Source organism: Tachyglossus aculeatus, chromosome 6 (genome assembly GCF_015852505.1).
Source record: "Tachyglossus aculeatus isolate mTacAcu1 chromosome 6, mTacAcu1.pri, whole genome shotgun sequence".
NCBI classification, from domain to species: domain Eukaryota; kingdom Metazoa; phylum Chordata; class Mammalia; order Monotremata; family Tachyglossidae; genus Tachyglossus; species Tachyglossus aculeatus.
The window spans coordinates 60,971,801-60,998,740 of NC_052071.1; the positions used below are offsets into that span (position 1 = coordinate 60,971,801).

The 26,940-nt window shown below is 50.7% G+C and overlaps 1 protein-coding gene across 3 annotated transcripts in view; it reads left to right on the forward strand.

The window, feature by feature from the left end:
• HTR2C (5-hydroxytryptamine receptor 2C) overlaps window positions 1–26,940 on the forward strand; it is a 78,173-nt gene that overhangs the window by 25,079 nt on the left and 26,154 nt on the right. The window contains exon 1 of one of the 3 annotated variants that reach the window (XM_038748582.1): window positions 23,728–23,801. The exons of the other annotated variants lie outside the window; for them this stretch is intronic. The gene's annotated coding sequence lies outside the window, so the exon portion shown is untranslated. Of the gene's footprint in view, window positions 1–23,727; window positions 23,802–26,940 lie in introns of those variants that run through there. 3 annotated transcript variants of the gene reach the window in all.

Genomic DNA, 26,940 nt, shown 5'->3' on the forward strand with positions numbered 1-26,940 from the left:
TCCCAACATCCCAAATCACATAAACTTAACAGCCACCTCTGGTGCTTAAGGTAACTAGAACAAATTATTCACCTCCGGGGCAGTCCTAGGTCAGCCCCAGTCTGAAGGGCCTCTATCCAGAAGGTGGACACCGGTCTGTGATAATAATGATAATAATAATAATAATAATAGCATTTATTAAGCACTTACTATGTGCAAAGCACTGTTCAGGTTACAAAGTGATCAGGTTGTCCCATGGTGGGCTCACAATCTTAATCCCCATTTTACAGTTGAGGGAACTGAGGCACAGAGAAGTTAAGTGACTTGCCCAAAGTCACACAGCTGACAATTGGCAGAGCTGGGATTTGAACCCATGACCTCTGACTCGAAAGCTCGTGCTCTTTCCACTGAGCCACAGAATCTCCTCTAGCAGGGCTTAGAGTTCCCAACAGAGCTTGATCCCCACATCTGAATCATATGGAGAAGCAGTGTGGCTTACTGGAAGGAGCACGGGCTTGGGAGTCAGAAGTCATGGGTTCTAATCCCGACTCCGCAACTTGTCAGCTATGTGACTTGGGGCAAGTCACTTAACTTTTCCATTCATTCATTCATTCATTTCATTCAATCATATTTATTGAGCGCTTACTGTGTGTAGAGCACTGTACTAAGCGCTTGGGAAGTACAAGTTGGCAACATATAGAGATGGTCCCTATCCAACAACGGGCTCACAGTCTAGAAAGGGGAGACAAACAAAACAAAACATGTGGACAGGTTACCTCATATTTAAAGTGGGGATTAAGACTGTGAGCCCCATGTGGGATAACCTGATTACCTTGTATCTACCCCAGTGCTTAGAACAGTTCTTGGCACATAGTAAGTGCTTAACAAATACCATAATTATTACTGTTATTATAATTGCAGAAGCTATTGGTAATACATAGAAACATAAGTCCTAAGAAAGCAGGTAAATAAATATCTATTCATTAAATACTTTCATGCCTGTCCCCCCTGTTCAAGGAGAAGTTCACTGAGGCAGGGAACAAGTCTGGTGCTTCTGTGGAAATCTCCCAAGTGCTCAGGACAGTGCTCAGTGCCCCAGGGTGCTCAGTACATCCCATTCCTGTTATTCCAAGCCCCTCCCCTGGCACGGGGCTGGGCAGATTTTTGACAAATTGTGCGACTAGGGTCAAAGAGATGGTAAGGGTCCAAGTGTCAGGTTGGAGTAGCCATTTGTTAAATGCCTCCCATATGCCAAGCACTGAATTAAGCACTGGGGCGGACACAAGATAATCAGATCAGACACAGTCCATTTTCATTTGGGCCTAACAGTCTAAATAAGGGAGGAGAGCAAGTATTTAATCCACATTGTACAGATGAGGAAACTGAGGCACAGAGAAGTTGGGTGATTTGCCTACTAACTTAACCAGTTAGGGGGTTGTCAATTGCAGATAGTGAGGAACAGGAAAGCCAAAAGCAATTTAAGGTAAATAGAGGAGCTTGCGGGTTCATGGGAGAGGTCGGAAGTTACAGGTTCACAGAGAGGTTGGAGGTTATAGTTTCCTAGAGGAGATTGGAGGTTACGGGTTCATGGGGGAAGTCGGAGGTTATGGGTTCATGGAGAGATCAGAGGTTATGAGTTCAAAGGGAGGTCAGACCTTATAGCCTCATCCGTGCCCCCAGCCTCCTCTTGACTCTGCTTCCCCCAGCCACGGGCCCCTTTCTGCCGCTAAGAACCTGTCAAGTGCAAACCTCGCTGCGGGGACATGGAGCCTCCCTTTGCTGTAATTTAGCAAATTATTGCTTTTCCAAGTTCCTCGTATATCAGGAGTCCTTTATAAACGGGCTGAGCAGTCGGAGGAGCTCCGCACGCTGCATTTGACAGTTTAATGAAGCTGATGAAATGGCATCAAGACATTTATCTTCCTCCCACCCCTGCTCCGGGCAGCTCCGCTGCCAGGGCCCGGGAATGGTCTCTGGCTCTTGCGGGCTGGGATCGAGACTGGCGGCGGGACCCTCAGGGCCGGCAGCGGGGAGCCAAGCTGATCCCAGGGGTCTCCTCCAAGAGGCCTTCCCAGACTGAGCCCCCTTTTTCCTCTCCTCCTCCCCATCCCCCGCCCTACCTCCTTCCCCTTCCCACAGCACCTGTATATATGTTTGTACAGATTTATTACTCCATTTTACTTGTACATATTTATTATTCTATTCATTTTGTTAATGATGTGCATTTAGCTTTAATTCTATTTGTCCTGACAACTTGACACCCGTCCACATGTTTTGTTTTGTTGTCTGTCTCCCCCTTCTAGAATGTGAGCCTGTTGTTGGGTAGGGACCGTCTCTATATGTTGCCAACTTGTACTTCCCAAGCGCTTAGTCCAGTGCTCTGCACACAGTAAGTGCTCAATAAATACGATTGAATGAATGAATGAATGAATGATCAGGGCTGGTGGTTGCTTGAAGGTGCTATATTATTGGAAAAGAGGGGTCACCTCTGTAAACTTTCCTAAAGCTTGGTGCATAGCTTTGCACATCCCCCCTACCAGCCTCGCAGCACTTAATGTACAAATCAGTAATTTATTTATTTCTTTTAATGTCTTTTTCCCCCTCTAGCTGTAAACTTGTTGTGGGCAGGGAATGTGTCTGTTTTATTGTTGTTCTGGACCCGCCCAAACACTTAGTACAGTGTTCTACGCACATTAAGCACTTAACAAATATGATTGACTAAGTAAGCTACCACTACTAGATAACCCCAATTCCGAGTACACTTGTGTGGTTATCTCTAAAGGCTCAAGTCTCCTGAGGAGAGTGCTTTCATGCTGAAGACAATATTGATGAACCCAAATCCGTGAGTGTGATTGACACTGAGAGAGAATTCCTCATATGCTGGCATCCTGTGCTCATGGAAATGTGTGGGAGTTAGTAGGACCTGGGTTATAGTTCTGCCTCCACCACTTGTCTGCTGTGTGACTTTGGGCAAGTCACTTAACTTCTCTGTGCCTCATGGACCTCATCTGTAAAATGAGGATTAAAGCTATGAGTCCCATGTGGAACATGGACTGTGTCCAACCTGATTAGCTTGTATCTACCCCAGTGCTTAGTACAATGCCTGGAACATAGTAAGGGCTTAACAGATACCATAAAAAAGAGGGAGGACAGGTGTGTATGAGCAGAGCAGGAAGCTTCCTGGGCTGTGCTGAGACAGAGAGGCAGAGAGAGACAGAGAGACAGAGAATAAGAGAGTGAACATTGCAGCTCCTAGCAGGGTGGGAGAATCACGAGGATCCAGGCGCAAGCCAGCAATAGAACTGAGTGCAACAAGACAAACCACTAATGAGTAATTATAATGATGAAACGTGGCTTTTTTCTCTTCACAACATCTCTTAGTGATGTTTTATTAAATCGAAGCTCCTCGGGCCCTGCTCGGGAGGGAAACACAAGGCAGAAGGATGTGAGATTCCTTCAGTGGCTGCTCACTTTCTGTGGCCTCACAGACTCCCTGTTTGCTCCAGGGCCCGGCCCGGCCCGGCCAAGACCAGCTCCTGAAGGACAGCTCACTGGGCGCTCAAACCGGGCCCGGGACCTGGGTAGATGGAACGTGTGGAGAGAGCAGGAAAAATCTCTCACTGGGCCTTGAGGCCAGCTCTGGGATGTGGACAGATGGAGAGAGTGGGAAGAGAGGGCAGAATCACTCACCAGGCACTCAGACTGGCTCCAGGATGTGGTCAGATGGAGAGTGCAGAGAGAGTGGGAGAGTGCTAAGTGCTCAGACCAGCCCCAGGATGTGGGTAGATGGAGCGTGCAGGGAGAGTATAAGAATCACTCATCAGGTGTTCAGACCAGCCCCAGGACATGGGCAGTTGGAGCAAGTGGGGAGAGAAGGCGGAATCGCTCACTGGGCACTCAGACTGGCCCCAGCATGTGGGCAGATGGAGAGGGCAGGGAGTGAGGGCACAATTGCCCTCCGGGCCCTCAGACCAGCCCTGGGATGTGGGCAGATGGAGAGAGTGGGGAGAGAGGGCAGGCTCACTTGCTGGGCACTCAAGCCCAGACTGGCTCTGGGTTATGGACAGATGGAGAGCACAGAGAGAGTGGGAGAGAGGGCAGACTCACTCGCTGGGTGGTCAGATCAGTCCCGGGACATGGGCCAATGGAGAATGGAGATGGAGAGAGCAGGGAGAGACGGCAGAATCGCTCACTGGGTACTCAGACAAGCTGCGAGTTGTGGGCAGGTGGAGCATGCAGGGAGAGCAGGGAGAAAGGGCAAAATCACTCTCCAGGCACTCAGATCAGCTTTGGGTCGTGGGCAGGTACAGAGAGCAAAGAGAGAGGGCAGAATCACTCTCCCTGTACTCAGAACAACTCTGGGACATAGGAAAGATGGAGAGAACTTGGAGAGGGGGAAGAATTGCTCACTGGGCACTCAGGCTGGGCCCAGGGTGTGGGCAGGTGGGGAGTGGAGAGAGAAGACTATTTGGAGCAGAAACATGGAAGTTCACCCATACTCTGGTTGTGGACCCATACTCTATGCCTCAGAACCCTTTCACCTCTCCCTCCTGCTCCTCAGCAGCAGAAAAAACCTCCCACCTATCCACCCACTTCTCCTACCACACCCCAGCTTGCATTCTTGGTTCATCTCGGGCAAACCTAGCCCGGCTGTTTTCATCCTCCTCTCTCCTGCCACTGACCTCGTATTCATGTCCTCTCTCTTGCCTGGAATTTTCTTCCCCACCAAATGTACCAAACTACTGCTCTCCCCACTTTCAAAGCCCTCCTGAAATCCCACCTCCTCCAGTAGGTCTTCCTTTATTAATCCCCTCCTCCCTAATAGTAGTAATAATAATAATAATAATGGCATTTAAGTGCTTACTAAGTGCAAAGTAACCTAGATCAACCTAGATCAAAACAACCTAGACATTCACCACTTACATATACATTAAAATGCTCACATAGCTTGTTTCTGGTGATTGTCTTATTCTATTAATTTATTCATTTTAGCTTACTTTATACTAAGATCTGTTTTCCTTCTGTTTCCACTATATATTTCCTCCCTGTCTCTGCCTTAGCTTGTAAGCTCCTTGAAGGCAGGGACTGTGTCTCCTAGTTCTATTGTGAATTTTCAAGAACCTAGTCAGTGCTCTACATTCGATAGGTGCCAAATACAGGGCTCTGCACATAGTGGTGCCCAGTATAGTGCTCTGTCTACAGTAAGAACTTTCACCAGCACTCTACACACAATAGGCATCCAGTACAGCTCTCTGCCCACAGTTGGTGTTCAGTAAAGTGTTCCCCACAGAGTAAGTGTTCAGTAAAGTGCTCTGCACACAGTAAGGGTTTGGTATAGTACTAAATATTGATGATTCATTCATTCATTCATTCAATCGTATTTACTGAGCGCTTACTGGGTGCAGAGCACTGTACTAAGCGCTTGGGAAGTACAAGTTGGCAACATATAGAGACGGTCCCTACCCAACAGTGGGCTCAGAGTCTAGAAGGGGGAAAGCTTGTGTTCCTGACTCATTTCTAGCACCATAAATTGCGGTTCAAATTTCTTGAACTATCCTGCTTGCCCCGTGCAATTCTACCTGACTTCACCGAGAGCCCGGATAAGATCACTCGTGGAGCTCCTAAGATACATTCTGGACAAGGATCCTGTAGGATGAAAGATACTCTATCACGTAAGTATTAGTCAAAGTGGAAACATATGATGACATCTCCTGAAAGTATTAGTTGAGATGTGTTTAGGAAGAGATTCCAGCAAGTGAAATTGGCCTAAAGGGATATTGCAACTCATGCTACTTGTCTGCACGTCTCAACCCCTTGTGATAACACTCTTCCAGAAATCACAAGTAAGGACAGGTTACATACAGTCCTGGGTTGAAAAATTTCAGCGGTGCCCAAGTTGGTGATTCAATCAATCAATCAATCGTATTTATATGATGATAATGATGATGAAGATGATGACTACAGGTGTTCCCTTGGTTTAGTGACCCTATGCTCAAAGACACACACATGCATACACACACACACACACACACACACACACACACACACACACACACACACACCTCACACACCCCTAAACCCAACACTGAGAAATCTCACTGCAAGTCCCCCAAGGATGACCTTTAAAGACACTCTTCTTTAAGCAATCAGATCCTTAAAATAAACAGATTCCCTGGCCTTGTCTTGGGAGTCCATGTGGGTGGGTGAGAAAGCACCAACTCGATGCCTCTCCCTACAGGGTGCTGGGTGCCGTCACTGTGACGTTTGTCCCAGGCAGGGTTGGGGGTATTGTTGCCATGGCATTAGTCCTGGGGTGGGTGGCACTCTCACTGTGGCACTGGATTGCCCCAGTGTAGTGAGAGAGGTATTTCACTGCATAGACAGTGTCTTCTGCTTCTATTGTAAACACCCAAGCACCCAGCATAGCACTCTGGTCACAGTAAGGATGGAAAAGGGAGCATCTGGAGTGTTGGATGGTCTGTGCTGGGTCACTGGGGAGAGTTAGGGATGGTGAAAGGAGAGTCAGGGGTGTTGGATGGTCCATCTCTAACCATGATGGCAGGTGACCCAGAAGGTGACCAGGAAATACGATTGATTGATTGATTGATTGATTGATTGATTGAATAAGGGCCATGAAGTGGCCTAGTGCCACTCTCTGAAACAGGCTTGGACCAGATAGGTTGACAAGAGGCATGGCTCAGGGTGTGTTAGTGCGGTCATTGTTTCGCCATTCTCACAGCAGGCCTCATTTGTCATGATGGCTGTGCATAAACTGGTGCACAGTGACTGATGATGGAAGTCAGGGGGTGGACGTAAAAGAATGGAATCAGAGCTCTGATTTTTTTCTTATGGCACTTATTAAGCTCGTACTGTGTGCCAAGCCCTGTACTAAGCACTGGGGTAGATACAAGATAATCAGGTTGGACACAGTCCATGTCCCACATGGGATTTGCAGCTTAAGAAGGAGGGAGAAGGATTTAATCCCCATTTTACAGATGAGGATGGTTGCGCCACTAGTCTCACCCTGTGGGGTTTGGAAGGGCGGGCACGGGCCTGGGCAGGGCCCTGCGGGTTGCAGCCTGCCGCAGAGCCCGTTCCTGGCACCACTCCGGGCACCGCTCCTGGCACCGCTTTGGGCAGGCGCTGCTCCTAGGGATGCTCCCAGCTCTCCCTCTCCCGCAGCGAATCCAGCTGCCTCATTCCTCGCCTACTCTTCTCCTGTCAACTTAAATGGACTCCTAATGGCCTGATTATCTGTGAGCCCGAGGGCCACAGAGCCTCTCTCCCTCCTTCTTCCCTAGCCCCTCCCTCTTTCTTCTCCTCCCACCCCCTCATGTTTTCTGCTCTGCAGGCCCGGGCGGGCAAGAGGCCAGGGCTGGGAGCTCACCCTGTTAATTAATTGTGATGTTGGTGAATTATGGAGTTTGTTAGCTATGGTATTTATTAAGAGCACGATTTATTAACACCATAATTTACCAAGACTACAATTAGTTAAGCCTTAACTCAATGACAAGCCTCGTGTATCATTTTCGACAGGAGACTCTCAACATCATCATCACCGTCATCATTGTCACTGTGTATGCCGAGCGCTGTGCTGGGTGCTGAATATGAGATAATCAGATCAAACTCAGCCCCTGCCCGCCTTGCAGTCTAAACAGGAGGGGCAGGAAGAGAAGCAGTGTGACCTAGTGGATAGAGCAGTCCTGGGAATCAGAAGGACCTAGTTCTAATCCCGGCTCTGCCATTTGTACTCTGTGACCTTGGGCAAGTTGCTTAACTTCTCTGTGCCTCAGTTACCTCATATATGAAATGGAGGTTTGTTGTGAGCCCCATGTGGGTTCAGGGACTGTGTCCAACCTAATCAGCTTTTATCCACTCCAGCACTTAACCCAGTGCCTGGCACATAGTAAGCACTTAACAAATACTATTAAAACAAGAAATTGTATCCCCGTTTTATAGATGGAGAAACTGAGGTCTAGAAAGGCTAAGAGACTTGCTTGAGGTTACAGAGCAGGCCATGACCATAGCTGGGACTAGAACCCAGGTCTCCGCCCCATGCTCTGACCACTAGCCCACACTGCCTGCCCCCATGTCCATTAGGGGAGGGCATCACTTGGGAAGAAGACGTCCTTGCTCCTGGAACCACTAGCTTCTCCTCCCTGATGCCATAGTTCACTGTCCTTATGATGGGGAGGGGAGGCAGAGGGCATGTTTCCATGGTGATATCCCCAGCCTGAATTCCCTCATGGCAAATCCCAGCCCAAAACAGAACACGATGCCCGATCTCTTCCCTCTGTGGGTAGGCGAGGGTGCACCAAGATGTAGGTCCCTGCTTGCTATTCCCTCAGGGCATGGATGATGCTGTGCCAGTCCATTTATCGGCTCAGTGACTACTGAGCACCTGCTGTGAATGGAGCACTGTGCTGAACACTTGAGGGAATACAACAGAGACAAGATTCTGGCCCACAAGAAGCTTCTAGTCTATCAGTGCCCACAGCCACACATATTTGAGTTTCTGCTAGTGTGGACATCTGGTCAGTTTTAGAACAGAGGGACAAGCCAGTGTCCAGCCAGTCTGTCCCCTGTCCATAGGACAGATATCTGTCCACTTCTATACCCCTAAATTACTTCTCTCCATCCCTGACTCTCTCCTAGCAACCCAGCACAGACCATCCAACACCCCTGATTCTCCCATCTCCACCCGACTCTCCCTCAGTGACCCAACATGGACCATAGCATCCCTGACTCTCCCCTCTCCATCCCTGACTTTCCCCAACCTACCCAACATGGACCACCCAAAACCACTAATTCTCCCCTCCCCCCCCCACCCGACTCTCCCCCAGTGACCCAGCATGGATCATCCGACACCCCTCACTCTTCCATCTCCATCCTTGGCTCTCCCCCAGTGACCCCCACATGGACTATCCAACAACCTTGACTCTCCCTTCTCCAACACCTACTCTTCATTCATTCATTCCTTCAATTGTATTTATTGAGCACTTACTATGTGCAGAACACTGTACTAAGCGCTTGGAAAGTACAATTCGGCAACAGATACAGTCCCTACCCAACAATGGGCTCACACTCTAGAAGGGGGAGACAGACAACAAAACAAAACAAGTAGACAAGTGTCAATAACATCAAAATAGATAAATAGAATTATAGATATATCTTCCCCCAGCAACCCAGCACGGATCATCCAACTGTCCTGACTCATCCCTCTTCATTCCTGACTCTTCCTCAGGGATCTGTCAGGATCAGGGTGGTCTTGCCAACTCCCTCACCTTACAAACCTTGTGTCTGTTTCTGTTACTTTGGCGGGAAATAATTGAAGATTTGGCAGGGTTCAGGTGTGGGCATTAAGCATGGCCTTTTGTGTTTCTGCAGTCAGTCAGGCTGAGCAGGGACGGGGGCAGACACCCTCAGGCTGCTTCCAGTCCACACTTTGGGGCCTGGGCTGGCAGCCTTATCCTAAACCTCACTACTCAGTGCTACAGTAATGAGGGTGAAACTTCCTGCTCCAAAAACTCCCAGCCTGACCCTGGAGTGTGGACTGGAGAGCCGAGGGCATGCAGAGCGGTGAGTGTGCGGGAACTGGGCAACGAGCCCAGTCGTTTCTGGCTCTGAGGACCTGGGTGTGAGTGGTTGTGAGAAGCCGTGCAGCCTACTGGTTAGAGCCTGGTCCTGGGACTCAGAAGATCATGGGTTCTAATCCTGGCTCTGCCACTTGTCTGCTGTGTGACACTGGGCAAGTCACTTAACTTTTCTGGGCTTCAGTTCCCTCATCTGTTAAATGGGGATTAAGACTGTGAGCCCTATGTGGAACAGGGACTGTGCCCAACCTAATTATCTTGTATCTATCTCAGCACTTAGAACACTTCCCGACACACAGTAAGTACTTAGCAAATACCATTATCATTATTGTTACTATTATTATTACTGTGTTATACTCTCCCAGGCACTTAGTACAATGCTCTGGCCACAGTGAGCGCTCAACAAATACCACAGGTGGATTAACTGATCCATTGAGAGGAGTAGGACAGGGTTCTAAAGAGAACCCAGGCAGACAGGCAGGCCCAAGGGTCTGAACGTGAAAAGCTTCCAGAGGAACAATTGTCCCGGGCTCCCCAAAGACTCCCCCCAGACCTTCCCCAGGCCTGCCCCCCACAGAGCTCCCTCTGTTGCCCCAAAGAGCTCCCCCAAGAACTTACCCTAGCTTCCTATAGGGCTCCCTCAGAACTCCCTCAGGGCTTCCCCAGGTTTCTCCCGAGCTCCCCCAGGGCTCCCCCATGATGCCCACAGAAGCAGTGAGAAAGCTCCAGGTTCTCAAGGTGATGATGTGATGGTCACACTCTGTCGGGGTGCTGGAACTGCACCCACCCACTGGCTGGATGTGGAGGGATCGCAAGGAGAGAGGCATGGTGGCCCGGGCAGCCCCCTCCCTCTGCAAAAACACTCAACCGCCTGTATGACAAGACCTGGTAGTGACTCTGTGTGCAGCAAGCAGGGATGGAGGGATAGAGGAGCCTTTGTCACCTGGCACACGACTGGTTCAGGCCGGCACAGGCCCCTGGCACACACCCAGCATGCTCACTGGCACATGCCTGGCACACATCCAGCATGCTCACTGACACACATCAGCAGGTACACTGGCATACACACTGCCACACACTTGGCACATTTACTAGCACACACCTGGTATGGGGCCCTGGCATGGGTCCTACAGTCCATTCTGGTAATTTTCTGATGCAATTTGCACTCCTCAACCTCCGGCCAAAATGTGCTTGGTTAGAGGACTCCAGAAGGCCATGGAATTGTGTCCCTTCCCCCAGATGGACAGCAGTGGTTCCCAGCAGAGGTGGAGAAATGTATCGGGAGACTAAGTGGCCTGGCCCCAGTATCAGAACCCAGGGCAGGGTGTGCACTGGACACTCTGCCACTGTCAGGGGGTGGGGGCATCTCTTTGGACCTGGCCTATGGACCCTCTTTTGGGTAGGCTCAGGTGGCACAGGACTGGGGACTGGTGGAGAATTGGACATTGCCCGGGCCCACTGGGATCAGACAGAACCATCTTACCTTCTTACCTACTTCCTGAGAAGAAATCCTCATCAGGGTTCTGCTCACCAGCTCAGTCTCTGCTCCCTCCAATCATAGTGATCGCTGTCTTTGCCAGTATTGACTGTTTGTGTGGAGCTGGACTGGGCACCACCTGTGTATAGAACACTGTATCAGGTGCCTTCTGAGTGCAGAGCACTGTACCAGGTGCCTACTGTGCAGAGAGTGCTGGACTGGGTGGCTTCTGAGTGCAGAGTATTGGACTGGTACTTATTGTGCCCATGGCATTGGCAGGGTGCCAGGAGATAGCAGAGTGCTGTACTGGCTGTCTACTGTGTGCAACTGTACTTGGCACCTACTGTGAGCAGAGTAATGTAATAATAATAGTTATTATTATGGTATTTGTTAAGTGCTTACTATGTGCCAGGCACTGTACTAAGCCCTGGGGTGGATACAAGCAAATCAGGTTGGACCCAATCCCCATCCCACGTGGGGCTCACAGTCCCAATCCCCATTTTCCAGCTGAGGGAACTGAGGCACAGAGAAGTGAAGTGACTTGCCCAAGGTTGCACAGCAGACAAGTGGCAGAGCTGGGATTAGAACCCATTACTGCATTGGACACTTGTTCTACAGAACTTTATCCTGGATTTTTACTGTGGGCAGGATGCCACCCTGTGCACCAGCTGTGTGCAGAGGGCTGTACAAACTGCCCACGGCGTGCAGAGAGCTAAACTGGTTGCCCACTGTGTACAGTCTTGTATGGAGTTCCTGCTGCACACAGGAGCTGTCCAGAATAGTGCACTGCATACATCAGGTGACAGCACAGTGTCCTGCACACAGTAGATACCAGCACAGTTCTTTACTCAGGCATCAGTACAGTGCTGTGTACACAAGGGGGTTCCCGGCATAGTAGCTGCTGCTGCTAATAATAATGATGGTGGTGAGGATGATGATGATGATGATGATGATGACGATGACGGGAAGGGCCCAAGTGCAAAACAAAAATCTTCCCAAATTTCTCATCAGGTGTTAGAATAGCGATAAATGTTCATCTGTGGTTATTTTTAATCAGCAAAGACCATATCCGGGCAAATAAAATAATAACCTGGGATCTGGACGATGGTTTCATTTCACAGCTGAATATTTTTTAGTTATCTCCAAGGGGAGGGCTGGTTCTCGGTGCCAGCCATCAGGCAATTCAATCGACGAAACAGCAACTGGAAAGAAATTTCCAATTGAGTGGGCCTGAGGTCCTTAATGGGCTTTGTCAGCCTGTTGGTATTCTCCTTCCAAAAGCAAGCGTTATTTCTCCTGCGAAAGAGCCTGAAATCCAACAGGGCCTCAGAGCACCCAGCACCCCCGCCCCCCGCCCCAGAGCTGATGACACAGGGATGACTAGAGGGGAGCTAGTCACCCTGCCCTCCAAGGCCAAGTGAGGGTCTGCGGCCCCAGGGCCCCCTCCTTCCTCTCCCCCTCCCCCCCCCCTCCATCCCCCCCACCTTACCTCCTTCCCTTCCCCACAGCACCTGTATATATGTATATATTTGTACGTATTTATTACTCTATTTTACCTGTACATATCCTGTATGTACATATACATATAGAGAAGCAGCGTGGCTCGGTGGAAAGAGCCCGGGCTTTGGAGTCAGAGGTCATGGGTTCGTATCCCAGCTCCACCACGTGTCTGCTGTGTGACCTTGGGCAAGTCACTTAACTTCTCTGAGCCTCAGTTACCTCATCTGTAAAAATGGGGATTAAGACTGTGAGCCCCACGTGGGACAACTTGATCACATTGTATCCCCCCCAGCGCTTAGAACAGTGCTTTGCACATAGTAAGCGCTTAACAAATGCCATCATCATCATCATCATCATCCTATTTATTTTATTTTGTTAATATGTTTTGTTTTCTTCTCTGTCTCCCCCTTCTAGACTGTGAGACCACTGTTGGGTAGGGACCGTCTCTATATGTTGCTAACTTGTACTTCCCGAGCGCTTCGTACAGTGCTCTGCACAAAGTAAGCGCTCAATAAATATGATTGATTGATTGATTGATGCTTGGCCTTAGGTCTAGCCACTGGCCTGCCCTCCCCCTCTCCCCCACCACCCTGAGCTGCACTGGCCCCTCCCTGCTGAGGTGATGAGAAAGCCCATCCAATAAATTGAGCCAGAAAACAAGATGAACGGTCCAACAGTCCAACGAAAAGCAATGTGGCCAAGTGGATAGAGCCCAAGCCTGGAAGTCAGAAGTACCCGGGTTCTAATCCTGGCTCCGCCTCTTGTCTGCTGGGTGACCTTGGGCAAGTCACTTCACTTCTCTGGGCCTCAGTTACTTCACCTGCAAAATGGGGATGAAGACCGTGAATCCCACGTGGGACCTGAAGTGCGTCCAACATGATTAGCTTGTATATACCCCAGAGCTTAATACAGTGCCTGGCACATAGTAAGCACTTAACTAATACCTTAAAAAAATGTGACAGTGACAACTCCATGGACAGATTCACACTTGTCTTGCTGTTTTGGTGAAGACAGTACAGGAGAGGCTGGTGTGGGACTCTTTCTCTCCCACAGAGAGCAGCTCCTGTCCAGTCACTGGATGCTCTTCCCGGCCGAGGGCAGGCTGTAGGGAAGCATGGGCCCCGGGCCTCCCAGAAAGGAAGCCGGGCAATGGAGGGGGCTCAATGTCTGTCTCAGGAAAGGCCATATGAGTGGCCCATAGGTCACCTCTGGGCAGTTCCCAGGGTCCACGCTGCCAGGTTTTATCCACTCGATTTGCCTCCTGGCCAGTCCAGGGTGGGGCTTCCCTGAAGTTCGGGGCTGTCTTCCCAGCACCTGTGCTCGATGTGTTGGGTGGCAGACAGGCAGAAGGCCCTGGAGCTACTGGGACCCGGCCACCAGGGTGACACTGCTGCAGCTAGCAAGGACGCTTCCCACGGCGGAGCATGTCCCTTCCTCCCAGGACCGTGGCTAGGATCCTCCCTCACTCTCCACCATGACCCTGCGGCCACTTACCCAAGCACAGGCCGCCTCCACCCCCTCAGGAGCCTCCTAACCAGGCCCTTCTTACAGGAAGACTTTTCTGATAAACCCCACTTTCCTCATTAGGCCCCTCCCCCAAGCCCTCTCCTCCAGAAGGCCTCCCCTGATTGACCTCCACCTTTCTGGTCATGTCACTCCCAACCCCCTCCTCCAGGAAGCCTCCCCCGATTGACCTCCACCTTCCAAGGCATGCCACTCCCAACCCCCTCCTCCAGCAGGCCTCCCCTGATTGACCTCCATCTTCCTGGTCATGCGACCCCAGCCCCCGCCTCCAGGAAGCCTCCCCGCTTGACCTCCACCTCCCTGGTCCTTCCAGCCATGCTATATTAGTGTTCACACTTTTTCCCAATTTTTAAAAATCTATGTACTCACCTCTGTCTCTTAATTATGGTCCATCACCACCACATACCAAGTTAACATAATAGCAGGCTTCTACCAAATTGAAGATCTACAGAGCTGGGGTGCAGCCCAACCCTCCCTCTGGCCGGGACCCCCAGACCCGACAGCGGTGCCATGTCTGGCCCCTTGGGCAGCTCCACCAGCATCACTGACTGTCCAGACTTGACATCGATGTCGGGACAGGGACGCAATCAGCCGAGTCCTGGCGCAGCCGGACTCCCTGCATGGAAGTTGTGCTCACCATGACGCAGCCACACTGTGTGTGATGCATAATAATAATCATAATGGCATTTATTAAGTGCTTACTATGTGCAAAGCACTGTTCTAAGCGTTGGGGAGGATACAAGGGGATCAGGTTGCCCAACAGGGGGCTCACAGTCTTCATCCCCATTTTACAGATGAGATAACTGAGGTACAGAGAAGTTAAGTGACTTCCCCAAGGTCACACAGCTGACAATTGATGGAGTCAGGATTTGAATCCATGACCTCTGACTTCAAAGCCCGTGCTCTTTCCACTGAGCCATGCTGCAAGGAGGATGGGTGGCAGCAGGAGAGCCAAGCCACTCCCTGGTGGCAACCTGAAGCTGGGAAGCCGAAAGCCAGGAGGGCAGGGGAAACATTTTAGGGACATGGTAAACTAAAGCCTCGGACAGTGCAGCAGCTCAGCTGAGAGACTGGGGCGGCAGGCTCAACAGCACGATGCAAAACATCTGACCAAGAGCAGCTCTCTGCAAGCAGAAGCTCTGGAAAGAGTGAGATGAGGAAAAGTGAAGAAAGAGTTAGGCACTAAGTGCAGACAGAAAAAATGTCAATACAGCAGGGACAGTGTGTGTGTGTGTGTGTGTGTGTGTGTGTGTGTGTGTGTGTGTGTGTGTGTGTGTGTGTGTGCGCGCGCGCGCGCGTGTGTGTGTTTGCACAGCATGGCCAGGACTGTGAATCCCACAGTAGCCCATCTGGTCACACATGCACCAGCTAGACAGAGTCATAATAATAATAATGGTATTTGTTAAGCACTTACTATGTGCAACACACTGTTCTAAGTGCTGGGGGGATGCAAGGTAATTAGATTGCCCCACGAGGGGCTCACAGTCTTAATGCCCATTGTACAGATGAGGGAACTGAGGCACAGAGAAGTGAAGTGACTTGCCCAAGGTCACACAGGTGACAAGTGGCGGAGCCTGGATTAGAACCCATGACCTCTGACTCCCAAGCCCGGGCTCTTTCCACTGAGCCACGCTGCTTCTCACATCTTCTGTGAGGACCCAAAACAGCTAGTACATCTGGGTCAGCTTGCCCCCTGCCCCAGTTATCAATCAATCAATCAATCAATCGTATTTATTGAGCGCTTACTGTGTGCAGAGCACTGTACTAAGTGCTTCGGAAGTACAAGTTGACTGCAATCTCCTCAAGGCAGGTATCGTGTCTCTCCTTCTCTTTTCCCATCCACTGTGGCCGCACCTGAGGGTTTCACCCAAGCTTTAGCTCGCTGGACCCTCTGGGCTGCAGCTTCCTGGCAGTCCTTCTTGCTCCTTCCCTGTCTGACATCATTCAATCATCAATCAGTCATTTTTATTGAGTGTTTACTGTGTGCAGAGTATGAACTAGGAACTTGGGAGAATACAATATAACAGTATAATAGACATAGTCTCAGCCCACAAGGAACTTACAGTCTAGAGAGGGAGACAGACATTAATATAAATAAATAAATGACGGATATGTATGTAAGTGTTGTGGGGTGGGTCTGGGGGATGAATAAAGGTAGCAAGTCAGGGCAATGGTGAAGAGAGTGGAAGAAAAGGAAAATGGCTTATTCAGGGAGGGCCTCGTGGAGGAGATGTGCCTTCAATAAGGTTTTGAAGGAAGGAAGAGTAATTTTCTATAGGATATGAAGAGGGAGGGTATTCCAGGCCAGAAGCACGATATGGGTGAGAGGTCGGTGGCAAGACAGTTGAGACGGAGATACAGTGAGTAGGTTGGCATTAAGTGTGCAGGCTGGGTTGTAGGAGAGCAGTTAGATGAGGTAAGAGGCGGCAAAGGGATTGAGTGCTTTAAAGCCAATGGTATGGAGTTTCTGTTTGATGCGGAGGTGGATGGGCAGCCACTGGAGGTTCTTGAATAGTGGGGAAACATGGCCTGAACATTTATGTAGAAAAATGCTCTGGGCAGCAGAGTGAAATATGGACTGGAGGGGACAAGACAGGAGGCAGGAAGGTTAGTAAGGAGGCTGATACGATAATCAAGGTAGGATAGGATAAATGCTTGAATTAACAAGGAGCAGATTGATGGAGAGGAAAGAGTGGATTTCAGCAATGTTGTGAAGGTTGAACTGACAGGATTGAGTGATTGAATATGTGGGTTTAATGGGAAAGAGGAGTCAAGGATAATGCCAAGGTTACAGACTTGTGAGTCAGGAAGGGTGGTGGTGCTGTCTACAGTGATGGGGAAGTCATCGGAAGGGCAGGGTTTGGGTGGGAAGATGAGGAGTTCTGTTTTATACATATTAAGCTTGAGGTGACGGGGAAACTTCCAAGTAGTTATGTCTTGAAGGCAGGAGGAAATGCGAGACTGCAATCATCCACGTAGAGGTGGTAGTTGAAGCCATGGTAGCGAATGAGTTCTCCAAGGGAGTGGGTACAAATGGAGTGTAGATGGGGGTGACTTTGTGATTTATTGCCCCAGTGGGGCTCAGTGGAAAGAGCACGGGCTTGGGAGTCAGAGGTTATGGGTTCAGATCCTGCCTCCGCCACTTGTCAGCTGTGTGACTTTGGGCAAGTCACTTAACTTCTCTGTACCTCAGTTATCTCATCTGTAAAATGGGGATGAAGACTGTGAGCCCCACGTGGGACAACCTGATCACCTTGTATCCTCCCCAGCGCTTAGAACAGTGCTTTGCACATAGTAAGCACTTAACAAATGCCATCATTATTATTATTATTATTTCCCCTGGGACTGATCTGGTCCCCCATCACCAGCCTGTGCCTGGCATGCCGCGTGAACAATGCCCAGGGCCCCGAGGCCTGGCAGAACCTTAGCCCCTACTGTCCCGACCTTCCCCACTTGGACTTCTGGTTCAGTGTGGTCCTGGTTCTATTAGCACCCAGTGGTGGTCCTTGGAGCTTTGATCTGAATTATATTTGTAAAGTGTTCCCCCACTTTGCCTGGGAGTCTGAGTTTCTGAGATCTAATCCCAGCTCCACCACTTGTCTGTTGTGCATAGAGCTTTGCACACAGTAGGCAATCAAAATAATTGGTTGATTTTTTTTTCTTTGCTTAATTTATCTGAAGAAACTGGCATTGAAATGTCCCAAAGCAAGCCTTAGTTTTTTGTGTTATATTTACGGTATTTGTTAAGTGCTTACTATGTTTCAAACGCTGTTTTAAGTGCTGGGGAAGGTACAAGTTAATTAGGTTGAACCCAGTCCCTGTCCCGCATAGGGCTCACAGTCCTAAGTAGGAGGGAGAACAGGGATTTAATCCCCAATTTACAGTTGAGGAAATGGAAACACAGAGAAGTTAGGTGGCCTGCCCAAGGTCACACAGCAAGCATTTGTTAGAGCCAGGAGTAGAACCCAGGTCCTCTGAGTCCCAGGCCTGTGCTCTTTCCATTTGACCATGCTGCTTCTCACAGATATTTCTGTGGTTGGTTCAAGTGAAACTCTCTTGGGTATGGTGTTCAGAAGAGCCTCTCTCTGAGTGGACACCAATTAATTAGTCAATGGTATTTATTGAACTCCCACTGACTGCAATGCCCAGCGCTTAGGAGAATTTAACAGAAGCAGAATGATGTGTTTCTGAGTTGTGTTTGCAGTAACAGCGAATGTGTGCGCTGACCATTCCCACTCTTGCTCAGCCTCCGTGCCCAGTGGGCGCAGTCAGTCTGTGGCCGTGGGGCAGGATGGCTGTGCCCATCCTCACCCCAACAGCCTCCGTCGCCCTTCCCCCAGCCCCCACCCACTTCTCAAGCCACTCCGTAGGCCTCCTAGGATCCCATGTTCACACCTCACGGTGGCGCAGGAATCTGCTGTGTCAGTACTGTCACATTCCAGTTCCATTTCCCAGCCTTCCCAGGCTTCTCAGCATGCAGCTCTGTGCCATCATTATCCACCTCTGTGCAGGAAAATCCTGGCTGGGTATCAGGCCTTGGGCAGCTGAGCTGAGGAGCATGGCTGCTGGGCCCCTTGCGGGGAGGGAGAGCGAAGAGCAGGAGGCAGGGCCCACCTTGCGGATAGAGTACGGAAGGACCTGAGTTCTAATCCTGACTCCATCGCTTGTCTGTTCTGTGACCTTGGGTAAATCACCTCACTTCTCTGGGCCTCAGTTATCTCATCTGGAAAATGGGGATTAAGTCTGTGAGCCCCATGTGGGACAGGGACTTTGTCCAACCTGATAAGTTTGTATCTACCCCAGCACTTATAACAGTGTTCTACACATAGTGAGCACTTAACAATACCATCATCATCATTATTATGGGATGGGATCCCACCCCCGGCCCACATCATCCCCCTGGCCTGGAATGCCCTCCCTCCCCACATCTGCCAAGCTAGCTCTCTTCCTCCCTTCAAGGCCGTACTGAGAGCTCACCTCCTCCAGGAGGCCTTCCCACACTGAGCCCCCTCCTTCCTCTCCCCCTCCTCCCCCCTCCATCCCCCCTGCCTTACCTCCTTCCCTTCCCCACAGCACTTGTATATATGTATATATGTTTGTACATATTTATTGCTCTATTTATTTATTTTACTTGTACATATCTATTCTATTTATTTTATTTTGTTAATATGTTTTGTTTTGTTCTCTGTCTCCCCCTTCTAGACTGTGAGCCCACTGTTGGGTAGGGACCATCTCTATGTGTTGCCAACTTGTGCTTCCCAAGTGCTTAGTACAGTGCTCTGCACACAGTAAGTGCTCAATAAATATGATTGATTGATTATTATTATTATTATGATCACACATCAGGTCCTGCACTGTGCACACAGGGTTGGGACTAGGTTGGGGCAGAGGGATGTGTAACGATGTTGTTTCCAGCACATCTTACAGCTCTGGGCATGTCCCTCTGCTCCTCAAAAATCTCCAGTGGTTGCCAGTCAACCTACGAATCAAGCAAAAACTCCTCACTCTCGGCTTCAAGGCTGTCCATCACCTCACCCCCTCCTACCTCACCTTCCTTCTCTCTTTCTACAGTCCAGCCTGCACCCTCCACTCCTCTGCTGCTGCTAACCTCCTCACTGTGCCTCGTTCTCGCCTGTCCCATGGTCGACCCCTGGCCCACGTCCTTCCCCTGGCCTGGAATGCCCTCCCTCCACACATCCCCCAAACTAGCTCTCTTCCTCCCTTCAAAGCCCTACTGAGAGCTCACCTCTTCCTGGAGGTCTTCCCAGACTGAGCCCCCTTTTTCCTCTCCTTCTCCCTTCCCCATTACCCCCCAGTCCTACCCCCTCACAGCAGCACTTGTATATATTTGTACATATTTATTACTTTATTTATTTTACTTGTACGTATTTACTACTCTAGTTTATTAATGATATGCATATAGCTATAATTATATTTATTCTGATGGTTTTGACACCTGTCTACTTGTTTTGTTTTGTTGTCTGTCTCCCCCTTCTAGACTGTGAACCCATTGTTGGGTAGGGACCCTCTCTATATGTTGCCGAATTGTGTACTTCCCAAGCGCTTAGTACAGTGCTCTGCACACAGTAAGCACTCAAGAAATACAATTAAATGAATGCATGAATCTCATTATTGGTATTTGTGGAGCGCTGTCTATGTGCTCTGAGAGCATTGCCTCCCCCTCTGGACTGTGAGCTCGTTATGGGCAGGGAATATGTCTGTTTGTTGTTATATTCTACTCTCCCAAGTGCTTAGTGCAGTACTTTGCACACAGTAAGTGCTCAATAAATAATAAATGAATGAATAAATGAATGTGCAGAGCACTGAATGCGGAGTGCTTGGAAAAGTACAATTCAACAAAGTTGGTAGGGCCCCCCTTACCCGCAAAGAGCTGACAGTTCCCAGAGGAAACTGGGCTACAGAGAGGTTACCAATGGGAAATGCGCTGGGATTGGAGGGATCCAGGCTCACGTTATGGACAGTTTGGGCCTGTGACGACCATGCCCTGAAAGACCCAGGAGCACGTGTGGTTTCCATGGAGATGCCTGCTGTTACGTGACCCACTCCGGCCAGGGGGGAGGTTCGGGGAGGTGGTGAGGACAGTCCTGTGGGAGCGGGGCTGGAAGGATTAGGTATGGGCAGGAGTGGGCAAGGCTGGTGGGGAGGCAGAGCGGGTGTTCGGGGCTGATCCTAGGGAGATCAGGTGGGCAGAGAGCTGGATACATCCTGACTGTGAGGAGCCGGTGAGGGACCAGGGGCTGCAGAGCATCCCCACCCCTGCCCCCTCCAGCTCAGCCCATGTCTGCTTGGCTCAGACACTGCCCCTGACAGTGGCACCAGGACCCCGGGAGGAACTAACTGTCGTTGCTTTCTTGGACATCCTCCTAGAGGGACAATCTAACAGCCCGATGCTCCCCTCTCCAACCCTGATACCCCCCAAGTGACTCAGCATGGACCATTCAATACCCCCTGATTCTCCTCTAGTGACCCAGCTTGGACCATCCAACATTGCTGATTCTCCCCTCGCAATCCTTGACTCTCCCCCAGTGACTCAGAATGGACTTTCCAACACCTCTGACTTTCCCCTCTCTGTCCCCAACTCTCCCTGTGTGACCCAGCATGTACCACATAGCCCCCCTAACTCTCCCCTCTCTGTTCCTACTAACACAGAACATCCAACGCTCCTGACTCTCCCGTCCATTCCTGACTCTCCCCCAATGACCCAGAATGGTTATTCATCCATGGATCTGTCCAATTACCCACAGAACCTACTAGTGCTCTTGGCTGCATAGCTCTCTGGGGGATGTGTGTCCACCCCCTGCACCAGAGAAAGAGGAAGAGTTGGGATAGGCTACAGTTGGATGATCCATGTTCTGAATGCCTACTGTGCGCAGGGCACTGTCCTGGACATTTGGGAACTTTCAACTTTTGTAGTCTTCCTGCCCATTTTACAGATGAGGTGACAGGCCCAGAGACGTGAAGTGACTTGCCGAAGGTCACACAGAAGATGAGTGGCAGAGCTGGAATTAGAACCCAGGTCCTCCACCTCCTAAGCCCTTGCACTTTCCACTAGGCCACGCTGACTTGCCCATCCTCTGTTTTTTGGAAGTATGGAGGCACTATGGGGACACAGTGCCCAAGCCCAGGGCCTCTGCCAGACTTAGGCAAAGGTCACTCAGACCCCTTCCACCAGCATTTCTAAAACAATTAGCTAGGAATGAATCATGTCTTCCTCCTCTTCTGTGCTCTCCCAAGTATTCAGTACAGTGCTGTGCACACAGTAAGTGCTCAACAAATACTATGTTTGGATTAAGTTATTGGCTCCCCCTGAATGGTGGGCTGGTCTTTGGGAGGGTCAAGGGAAAGGGTCGTGGGGGAGAGTTGGGAGGAGGAATACGGGGCTGGAAGGGTCCTAGAAAGAAGTCATCTACTCCATTCCTCTGTCTCCAGCCAGAACGGGCCTTCACTATTTTTCAATCCATTATCTTCCTCCGGGGCTCCCAGCGATGGACCAGCCTCGGCCCAGTCACAGAGACAGAGATCCCTGGGAGGAGGAGTTGATTCTGGTGCCAGTGGTTGGCATGGTGCCTCTGACGCTCTCATCACCACCTGCCATATGTTCACCGTGTTCCCGCTAGGGTCCGCAGCAGAGTGAATCAGTAGGCAGGGGCACAGCAAGAGAGAAGGCAGAGGCACAGTGAATGAGGAGGCAAAGGCACAGCACATTGCCCAGCTTCATGCAGGGGTGTTTTCTGAGCAAGCCCTGTGGTCGACGGCCAGGGGCCAAGCAGTGATGGGACAGACCATGTTTCTGGAGTCCTCTGCGGTGTCCGCCTCCTACATCCGTCAACTGATTTAGGGTCAGCTCCTTCCTAAAGGCCGTAAGCAGCATTTCTGCATCAGATCATCCTCCTTTCTGAGACCTGGGAAAGATTCCGGATATCATTTTGGCAATGCCTCTGCCCCACATGCTCCCCACTGTCCCCCTGACCCCATCCCCCTCCTTCTCCTCCCTCTGCTTCCCCTGTCCTTCCTCTTTCCTGTTCTCCCTCCCCTGTATCCCCTACCCCCACTCCTCTTGCCCCCCACACTCCCAGTTCCCTCTCTACTGCTCCCCCTCTCCCAACCCCCATCCCTCTGCCCTCCCTGCTTCCTGCCCCCCTCCCCCTTTGCTCCATCCTCCTCCCCTCAGCACTGCTCCCCTCGCCGGCTGCCCCAACTCCTCCTGCTCTCCCTATCTCTCCTGCTCCCCTTCCCCCTGTCCCACCCGGCGCTGGGCTCTGGGGAGGCCAGCAGGGTCCCAGTGTTGTAACTTGTTAGGGTCCGGGGCCTACCGGACTTTGTGGGGTGGCGGGGTCTCTGACTAGCTGCTCTCAGACTTGCACTCAAAGCGAGAACAGCGTCCTAAAAGAATCGTATGTGGATTCGGACAACGTCTTGGGAGGTTCCTAGAACGTTCCCGTTCCTGGAATGTCACCTCCAGGAAACACTATGTCCCCATGGGAACCACGGGTCTCACGGGTCTTTCCGGTGCCCCTGTGGGAGCCCGAGCCCCGAGCTGGGCGGGGAGCAGAGGGCTGCCCTTTCTCCCTCTGAGCCCCCTCCCCGTCTCCCCGTGTCCCCCTCCTCCAACTAGAGCCTCCCCCTCGGTGCACACTGACCCCCTTCCTAGCAGACGGCTCTTCCCTCTCCCCATTCCCTCTCCCTTCCCTCCCTCGCCCCATCTCTCTCCCTCTTCTCTCCTCTTTTTTCTTTCTTTCCCCTCCCACCCCTCACTTTCCCCATCCCCCATTTCCTTTCTCCTCCTTCTCCTCTCCATTTCCCTCCTCCTCCCCAATTCCCTCCCTCCAACTTTCCCCCTCCCCACGTCAGTTCTCCCCGCACCCGCTACTTGTCCCTCTCCCCTCCTTCTCCCCCGGCAGCTCTCTCCCGCCCACCCGCTAGTTCTCTCCACCCCGGGCAGTTCTTTCTCCCCTCTCTCACCTCCTCCCTCGACGGTTTCTCCTCCTCTCTTCCTCCTCCTCCTCCTCCTCCTCCTTCGGCAGTTCTTTCTTCCTCCCGCTCACCAGTTCTCTCTCCCTCTTCCCGCCTCGCCTCGTCTGTCTCGGGGTTTTCCGCGGAACGACCACGTTGCCGGCAGATAAATCACTCCGACTGCCTGCGGGAAGTGGAGAATCGATTGCGAAGTCGGAGTGCAAGTCTTCCCTCCCTCTCAAGGCCGAATTACGGTTTGGCCCCCGCTCCCCCCCCCCCCACACACACACCCCACCCGCGAAGAGAGGGAGTCGTGGGAGGGTCCCATCTCACCTGGGCTGATGGGGAGAGGAGATGGGGAGGGGGGAGGGTCAAGCAGCCCGGGGAGTCCGCCTGACGCCATCGTAGCCCACCGCTCAATCAATTAATCCTATTTAACTGAGCCCCTTCTGAGTACAGAGCACTGTACTAAGCGCTTGGGCGAGTACAGCATTATAGAGTTGATAGACTCGTTACCTGCCCAGAGCGAGCCTACAACCTTAGAGGGGGAGTCAGACATTAATAGAAATAAATTGACCCCCTTCCTAGCAGAGGGCTCTTCCCTCTCCCCCGTTCCGCTTCCTCCCCTCCCTTTCCCCATCTCTCTCTCTCCTTTTTCCTCTCTCCTCTCCCTCTCCACTAATTTTCTCTCTCCCCTCCTGCCCCTCTCTTTCCCCATCCCCAATTTCCTTTCTCCTCCTTTGCCTCTCCGTTTCCCTCCTCCTCCCCACCCCCCATAATAATAATAATAATGGCATTTATTAAGCACTTACTATGTGCAAAGCACTGTTCTAAGCGCTGGGGAGGTTACGAGGTGATCAGGTTGTCCCACGTGGGGCTCACAGTCTCAATCCCCATTTTACAGATGAGGTAACTGAGGCCCAGAGAAGTTAAGTGACTTGCCCAAAGTCACACAGCTGACAATTGGCAGAGCCGGGGCTTGAACCCATGACCTCTGACTCCAAAGCCCGGGCTCTTCTCCACTGAGCCACTCTGCTTCTCATAAGCCACACTGCTTCCCATGTACCTAAGGGCTGTGGGTTTGAGGGAGGGGTGAATTAAGGGTGAAACTCCACCTGCAAGGACGATGCAGAAGGGTGTGGAAGAAGAGGAAATGAGGGTTTAGTCAGGGAAGGCCTCTTGGAGGAGATGTGCCTTCAATAAGGCTTTGAAGGAGGGGAGAGTGACCATCTGTCGGATCACTCAATCTACCAGTGGTATTTACTGAGCACTATACTAAGCACTTGGGAGAGTACAAGACTACATAATTAGCAGATATATTCCCTGCCCATAATGAGCTTACAGTCTAGAGATGAGTGTATAGTCTAGAGATGAGCTTACAGTCTAGAGATTGTAAGGGGTGGAGGCTATGAAAAGGGAGAGTGTTACAACCCAGAGGTAGCTATGTGGGTGAGGGATCTGTGGTGGAATAGACAAGATGGCCCACCACTTAATCCATGGTATTTATTGAGTACTTTCTGTGTGCAAAGTACTGCACTAAGGGTTTGGAAGAGTATGATATAACAATATAACATATATTCCCTGCCCACAATGAGCTTACAGTCTAGAAGGGGAGAAAGACATTAATTTAAATTAATTACATACATGTACATACGTGTTATGGGGCTGGAAGAGGGTTGGATAAAGGGAATGGAAATGCGGTGGGGAGATGAGAGCTCAAGTCAGGGAAGACTTCCTGGAGGAAACATGATTAGTAGTGCTTTGAATATGGAGAGAGTGGTGGTCTGTCACGTATGTAGGTGATGGAAGTTCCAGGCAAAAGAGAGGGGTCAACAGTGAAAGAGGTGAGATTGGACCACCTACTTGGACCAAAGTGGTAACAATTTGGATGGAGAGAAAGGAGTGGAAGGAAGGAGTGGATTGTAGAGATTCTGTGAGTTAGAATTAGCTGTATTTGGTGACTGACTATGCAGGTTGAAAGAGAGATGAATCAAGGATATGTCAAGGTTGGTGGGCTTATGAGCCAGAGAGGATGGTGGTGCTGTCTACAGTGATGAGAATGTTGTGGGGAAGAGAGGGCTTGGGTGGGAAGGAAGGAGTGTTGTTTCAGACATGTTAAGGTTGAGGTGTCAACAGGACATTCACGGAGAGATGTCCTAAAGGCAGGAGGAAATTCAAGGCCGCAGAGGAGAGAGGTCAGGGCTGGAGAGATAGGTTTGGGAATCATTCACATAAAGATGGAAGCCCTGGGAGTGAATGAGTTCTCCAAAGGAGTGGGTGTAGTTGGAGAATAGAAGGGGACCCGGAATGGAGCCTTGAGGGACTCCCACAGTTAGGGTGTGAGAGTCAGAGGAAGACTGTTAAAGGGATTGAGAAGGAGCAGCTAGAGACATAGGAGGAGAACCAGGAAAGGACAGTGTCAGAGAAGTCAAGGTTGGATAATGTGCCAGGAGAAAAGGAGGTGGTCGACAATGTTGAAAGCATCTGAAAGGAAGAGGAGGATTATGATTGCCAAGATCCGCCCTATTGCCAAGATCCGCCCTTTCCTCTCCATCCATACCGCTATGCTCATTCAAGCTCTCATCCTATCCCGTCTGGACTACTGCATCAGCCTTCTTTCTGATCTCCCATCCTCGTGTCTCTCTCCACTTCAATCCATACTTCATGCTGCTGCCCGGATTATCTTTGTCCAGAAACGCTCTGAGCATATTACTCCCCTCCTCAAAAATCTCCAGTGGCTACCAATCAATCTGCGCATCAGGCAGAAACTCCTCACCCTGGGCTTCAAGGCTGTCCATCACCTCGCCCCCTCCTACCTCACCTCCCTTCTCTCCTTCTACAGCCCAGCCCGCACCCTCCGCTCCTCCGCCACTAATCTCCTCACCGTACCTTGTTCTCGCCTGTCCCGCCATCGACCCCCGGCCCACGTCATCCCCCGGGCCTGGAATGCCCTCCCTCTGCCCCTCCGCCAAGCTAGCTCTCTTCCTCCCTTCAAGGCCCTGCTGAGAGCTCACCTCCTCCAGGAGGCCTTCCCAGACTGAGCCCCTTCCTTCCTCTCCCCCTCATCCCCCTCTCCATCCCCCCATCTTACCTCCTTCCCTTCCCCACAGCACCTGTATATATGTTTGTACATATTTATTACTCTATTTATTTATTTATTTTACTTGTACATATCTATTCTATTTATTTTATTTTGTTAGTATGTTTGGTTTTGTTCTCTGTCTCCCCCTTTTAGACTGTGAGCCCACTGTTGGGTAGGGACTGTCTCTAAATGTTGCCAATTTGTACTTCCCAAGCGCTTAGTACAGTGCTCTGCACATAGTAAGCGCTCAATAAATACGATTGATGATGATGATGATGATGATGATGATGATGATGGACCAGAGGCCATTG